Below are 7,270 nucleotides of genomic sequence, written 5' to 3' on the forward strand. Positions count from 1 at the left end.
GCTGAACATATGAGGCACTCAGGGTCTCACAGGCTTTCAGTGGACTGGAACAAAGAAAATACAAGAAGTCAAAAGTAGAACTGCTGCTGCTGAGAGCTATGGATAAGGGGCTGAGTGAGCTCTGCTGGGTGAGATTTCAAGAACTCAAGCAAGCACCAAATCACACCTGCACACAACACTCTCCCGAACAAAGAGATCTTCCTCTTGCATGGGAAATTATTTGCCTTCTGAGTCTGAGAGATGAGGCATCTAGACCAGGAATGCAGAGCACAGGGACATGGGAAGGGGTGTAATTGAAGGAGGAAGCTGAGCCAATGTCCTTCCTCCCTTTCCCCATAAGTTAGTAGCTAACATGCAAGGAAGAGCTTTGAAGGCATCTGGTTCCCTTCCTTCTAAAAAACAATCTCTTGGGATTCCCTGGCGGTGCAGTGGTTAAGAATCCTCCTGCCAATGCAGGGGACACAAGTTTGAGCCCTGGTCCAGGAAGATCCCACATGCCGCGGAGCAACTAAGCCTGTGCGCCACAGCTGCTGAGCTTGCGCTCTAGAGCCTGCGAACCACAACTACTGAGCCCATGTGCCACAGCTACTGAAGCCCGCACGCCTAGAGCCCGCGCACTGCAGCAAAGAGCAGCCCCCACTCACCGCAACTAGAGAAAGCCCATGCACAGCAACGGAGACCCAATGCAGCCAAAAATTAATTAATTAATTAATTTTAAAAAAAGATCTCTTTCCCACCACTACATATAAAAACCACATCTTGAGGAGAGAAAGAAGTTTCCACCTAATAAGATTATGCCACGGAGCTCCTTCTGTCCCAGGAAAAAAATATAGGAACATAATTCTTTTATTCATGACTCGCTGAGTTCCCACCATGTGTCAGATATTATACCAGGCACTTGGGAGTTGAGCACAGGTGAAGAAGGCAGCACACAGGAAGCTGCATGACTGGACAGCTGGGCAGGAAGGCAAAGACATTGACCCGGAGCTGTGGGAGCACAGGAAACGTCTGATCTGGGGTGGAGCAGGACAACCAGTGTCAATGCCTTACTCCCAGATGTGAGGAAATAGGGCAGAAAAACTTACAAATTATTCAAGTCTGTTCTGTCTGGAATCCTTGAGGTGAGATGAGAAGCCACCAAGGCAGTTGACTTCAGAGCTCTGTGCACAGAGATACTTTGTTGCCAGGCGTTTCATAGACCAGCAGAGTTAGAAGAGGACCCTAAGATGTTCCACGCCAATGCCCTCCTGTTACGAGTGAAGAAAGTGACCTAAAGAAAGTGGCCCCAAGAGAGTTTCAGGGACCTGTTCAAGAAAACTAGATAACTGTCTGATCAAAAGCTGAAGCCCACTTTTCTTCAATTTGGCCTGATCATCAATTTGCTCTGATTCATCCATCCATCCACCATCTGCCCATTCATTCATTCATTCATTCAAAGATTTGCTAAAACATTTCATTGACATATTTACAGAGTGCTAATTATATGCCAAGAACTGGCCTTGGCCCATCATCTCTCTAGGACAAAAGAATCTAAGATTCACACGAAAATGAACTTCATTATGGCTATTTCAAATTTATTAATATTAGAAGTGTTGTAATTGCTGTGTCATTCAGTATGTCCCCGCTTCAATCTCAGTCTAACCACCTACTGGTGAAAGACTTCCAGGCATGTGGAGTATTGACAGCATCTTCTATGGTATACTATAGTAAAACTACAGAAAACCAAAAACTCAAAAAAAGAAGAATCCTGAAAGCAGCCAGAGTGGGGAAGACATATGACCTTCAAAGGAGCAGCAGTGAGACTTACAGTTAACAAAAACACCTTACAGTTAATTAAAAACAGAAAACTTACTGTTAATAAAACAGCTTACAGTTGATCAACAGCAATGCTGAAAGAAAAAAAGAAAACTTACCACTGAGAATTCTACACCCAGTGAAATATCTTTTCAAAATTGAAGGCACAATAAATGCACTTTCAGACCTCAAGTCCCTCCAACAATAACCTGAGAGTATTCATCAGAAGAAAACCCACACTGAATGAAATACTCTTTAGCAAAAGGAAAATGTTCCCCCCCCCACCAGAAAAGAAAAGAAAACCACAAAACCAAAGAAAAGCAAGGAAAAAGGCATACATGTGGGTAAATGTAAACAAATACTAATTGTACAAAACAATAATGATGTCTTACGGAAACTAAAATATATGTAGGATTAAAATTCATGATTACTACAACGGCACAAAAGGCATGAGAGGAGTAAACAAAGTTAAACTGTTTCAAGGTAATAATATTGTCTGAGAAATGATGAAAAAAATATTTATTTATATTCAAGTATAAAAGGCCAAGAATATAAAAATAACTATCTAATGGAAAAGGGGAAATCGGACAATAAAAATATTTTATTAATACAAAAGTAAGCAATTAGGGAGAGAAAAAGAAACATAAAACAAATTACAAATAGAAAACAAATTATAAGATGGACATAATTATATAAAATGGAAATAAAACAAATGTTCCAATTAAAAGACTGATGTGACATCAGCAAAAGTGGAGGAGTAAAGACCTCCAAAAGTTTGCCTCTCCAGAAAAGCAATATAAAAACTGGCAAAATTTCTCAAAATCAACTTTTTCAGAACTCTGGAAATTAATCAAAGGCTTGCAGCAGTCCAGGGAAATAAAAATCAACTAAATCTCAGGAAGAAAAGAAATAAAATGTATCTAATTGGAAAAGAAGTAAAACTGTATCTATAGTCATATATATATATATATATATATATATACACACACATATATGGATATAGATATATATGATTATACATATAATCCTAAAGAATCCACAACAACAAAATCTATTAAAACTAATAAACAAGCTCAGCAAGGTTACGGGATACACAATCCATATTCAAAAATCAGTGGTATTTCAGGGGAGTGGCCAAGATGGTAGAGTAGGAAGACCCTGAGCTCACCTCCTCCCGTGGGCACACCAAAATTACAACTATTTACAGAGCAACTATTGATGAGAACGACTTGAAGAATAGCAGAAAATATTTTCCACAACTAAAGGTATAAGGAAGGAAGCACAATGAGATGGGTAGGAGGAGTGAACACACAGTATAGTCAAGACTCAAACCCTTGGATAGCACACCCTTGGGTAAGTGACCCACAACTGGGAGGGTATCATAATTGCAGAGTTTCTTCCCAAAGAACAAGGGGTCTGAGTCCCACATCAGGCTCATCAGCCTCAGGGTCCTGCACCAGGAAGATGAGCCCCCAGATCATCTGGTTTGAAGGCCAGTGAGGCTTGCATATGGAGAGCCTGAGGGATGTAGGAAACAGAGCCTCTGCTCATACAGGGCACACAAAAAATTCACACATTCCAAGACCCAGCACGGAGGCAGTCATTTGAAAGGAACCTGGGTCAGACCTACTTGCTGATCTTGGAGAGCCTCCCAGAGACGCAGAAGGCAACTGAGACTCACCTTGGGGACCTAGATGCTGGTGGCAGCCATTTGGGGAGCTCGTTCTACCACAAAGACACTGGTGCTGGCCAGTGCCACCTTGGATTCCTTCCTCTAGTCTATTAAGGTCATGGGCTTACCTGCCCACCAGCCAGTTGGCACAAGTCCCAGAACCCTCAGGCCAAGCAGCCAGCTGAACAAGGACCCGGCGTCTCCCACAAGCAGACCCAGGACCCAGCCCACCCACCAGTGGACTGACACAAGCCCCGAGATCCCACAGGCCCTGGCCCTACCTACCAGCAGCCCAGTACCAGCCCCAGAACCCCTGGCCCCACATCCAGCAGCCCTGGGATCTGGTCCCCCCCACCACCAACAAGCTGGCACCATCTCCAGGGCCCTGAGCCCCACAGCAGCCACACGAGTGAGTTGATACCCACCCACAAGTGGGATGATACTAGCCCCAGACACCCCAGCATCTGCAGCCAGCCACCGCAGGACCAGCCCCACCCACACACTGGTCGGCACCAGCTCTGGGACCCCCAGGACCTGCAGCCAGCTGCACTGGGACCCAGCCATGACCACCAGTGGCTGGCAGCCTTCATACGAGGCAGCTCCTGGCAGGCAGTTAGGCCAGGGGCCAGCCCCACCTACCAGCACACCCACAGTAGTCAGACATGCATCAACAGAAGTGCCCACTCAGCCCACATATAGGGCACCCCTATATTACGTAGCTCTGATGAACAGAGGGGAGTGTGCTGCTGAGCCCCATAGGACATCTCCTATGACTTCTTCTCCAAGATCAGGAAACATAACTGACCCACCTAATACATACAAATAAACACAGAGAATTAGGAAAAATGAGGCAACAAAGGAATATGTTCCAAACAAAGGAACAAGGTAAAACCCCAGAAGAAGAACTAATCAAAGTGGAGATAAGCAATCTATCCAATAAAAAGGTAATGATTATAAATGTGCTCCATGAATTTGGGAGAATGATGAACACAATGAGAAGTTTAAAAAAGAGATAGAAAATGTAAAAAAGAAACAAAATAGAGCTGAAGAATACAATAACGAAATAAAAATACACTGGTAGGACTCAACAGTGGATTAGATGACACAGAGGAACAGATCAGTGAACTGGAAGACAGAGTAGTGGAAATCACCCAAGCTGAACAGAAAAAAGAAAAAAAGAATTTTAAAAAATGGTGACAGTTTAAGAGACCTCTGGGACCACATCAAGCATATTAACCTTAGGAATCCCAGAAAGAGAAGAGAAAGAGAAAGAGGTAGAGAACTTATTTGAAGTAATAGTAATTCACCTTCACAGGTGACTTCTACTAAACATTTAAAGAGTTAATGCCTATTATTCTCAAGCTATTCCAAAAAATTTTAGAGGGAGGAACACTTCCAAGTTCATTCTACAAGGCCAGCATCACTCTGATACCAAAAGCAGACAAAGACACCACATAAAAAGAAAATTACAGGCCAATATAACTGATGAACATAGATGCAAAAATCCTCAACAAAATATTAGCAAATTGAATTCAACAATACATTAAAAGTATCATACATCATGATCAAGTGGGATTTATCCCAAGGATGCAAGGATGATTCGATATCTGCAAATTAATCAATGTGATACACCACATTAACAACCTGAAGAATAAAAAGCATATGATCATCTCAATAGATGCAGAAAAAGCTTTTGACAAACCTCAACATTGACTTATGATAAAAACTCTCAACAACACAGGTATAGAGGGAACATACCCCCTATCAAAACACCAATGGCATTTCTCACAGAACTATAACAAATAATTCTAAAATTTGTATGGAAACGTAAAAGACCCCAAATAGCCAAAACAATCTTGAGAAGGAAGGACAAAGCTAGAGGCATCACATGCCCTGATTTCAAACTATACTACAAAGCTACAGTAATCAAAACAGTGTGGTACTGGCCCCAAAACAGACATACAGATCAATGGAACAGAATAGAGAGCAAAGAAATGAATCCACACTTACATGGCCAATTAATCTTTGACAAAGGAGACAAGAATATACAATGGAAAAATACAGTCTCTTCAATAAGTTGTGTTGGGGAAACTGAACAGCTACATGCAAAAGAACCAAACTGGACCACTTTCTCACACCATATACAAAAATAAACTCAAAACGGATTAAAGACTTAAATTTAAGACCTGAAACCATAAACTTCCTAGAAGAAAACATAGACAGTACAGTCTTTGACATCACTTTTAGCAATATTTTTTGGATATGTCAGGCAAGAGAAACAAAAGCAAAAATAAACAAATGGGACTACACCAAACTAAAAAGCTTCTGCACAGCAAAGGAAACTACCAACAAAACAAAAAGGCTGCCTACTGAATGGGAGAAGATATTTGCTAATGGTATAGCTGATAAGGGGTTAATATCCAAAATATATAAAGAACTCATACAAATCAACATTAAAAAAAAAAAAAGGTTAAAAAAATGGGCAGAGGACTGGAACAGACATTTTTCCAAAAGAGACATACAGAGGGACACAAGCCCATGCAAAGATGCTCAGCTTCACTAATCGTCAGGGAAATGCAAATCAAAGCCACAATGAGACACTACTACACACACTCCAGAAAATAAATTAATAGTATCAAGTATCTATAAAGATATTCAGCAAAGGAACACACATACACTGCTAGTGGGGCTATCAATTGGTTCAACCATTTTGGGCAATTGTTAGGCAATGTTCACTGAAGCTGAACATAAACACATCTATGACCCATCATCCTGTTCCTAGATGCAGACTCAACAGGTATGCCAACATATATTTGTCAAAAGACATGTTCATGGCACCATTATTCATAATGGTCCAAAACTGAAAACAACTCAAATGTCCATAAAGGGAGAAGGGATGAATAAATAGAATTCATGAATACATTTATACAATAGAGCTCTACACAGCAGTGGAAGAGAAAGAACTACAACCCAGAGGGTTCTCACAGGTGGAATGTTAAGCAAAAGAAGCCAAGCTCAAAAGACCACATACTGTATGGTTCCACTTATCCAAAGTGTAATAAAACCAGCAAAATCAATCTATTGTGAGGGAAGTGAGACTAGTTACCTCTGGAGGAGGTGATGCTTGGAGGGAGACAGGAAGGGAGCATATTGGGTGCTGTTAATGCTCAAAGTCTTTGTCTAGGTGGCGTGTGCTGACTCTGTAATAATTCAGCACGATGCACACATTGTTCTCCATGTACGTGACACTTAAATTAAATGGTTCACCAAAAAAAAAAGCATTGGAAAGGCCATCCAGAGTGCACCAGGAGGAGTGTGAGGGGACAGCAGGGCAGGTGAGAGTGAGGCTGAGCAGAACCTGCTAGCAAAGTCGAAAAGCACCACCAGGATTCCCCCCTCTTGTCAACTGTGCCAGGCGGGATCAAGGGCTGGTCCTGCTGAGATGGAGCAGCTGCTTCTCTGAGTATCCAAGACAGACAATTTAGAAGAGCTGACTTGGTCCACATAGAACACTTTATCTCATTGGGCTCCTCCCCATCGTTTTGAACCATATCCAACTCCTTTCTTTCTGACAGCACAAAAGGAAGGAACGTGCATACATGCAATTAACTTTAAAAGTGTCTCTGAAGATGACCGGGGGAAATGTTAGGCAGCTTTTGGAAGGTGACTGTGTGACACCGAAACTCCAATACACAATTCTACTGCTACCTGGAACTGCCACAACCACTTCGATGGCATCACTAACTAGCCCAGTTGAGCGTACACCATGTGTCAAGCAGTGTTCGTCACACTTTATATGCATTA

This window comes from Aethalodelphis obliquidens, unplaced genomic scaffold (genome assembly GCF_003676395.1).
Source record: "Aethalodelphis obliquidens isolate GAN/ISIS:26980383/991018 unplaced genomic scaffold, ASM367639v1 scaffold35, whole genome shotgun sequence".
NCBI lineage: Eukaryota > Metazoa > Chordata > Mammalia > Artiodactyla > Delphinidae > Aethalodelphis > Aethalodelphis obliquidens.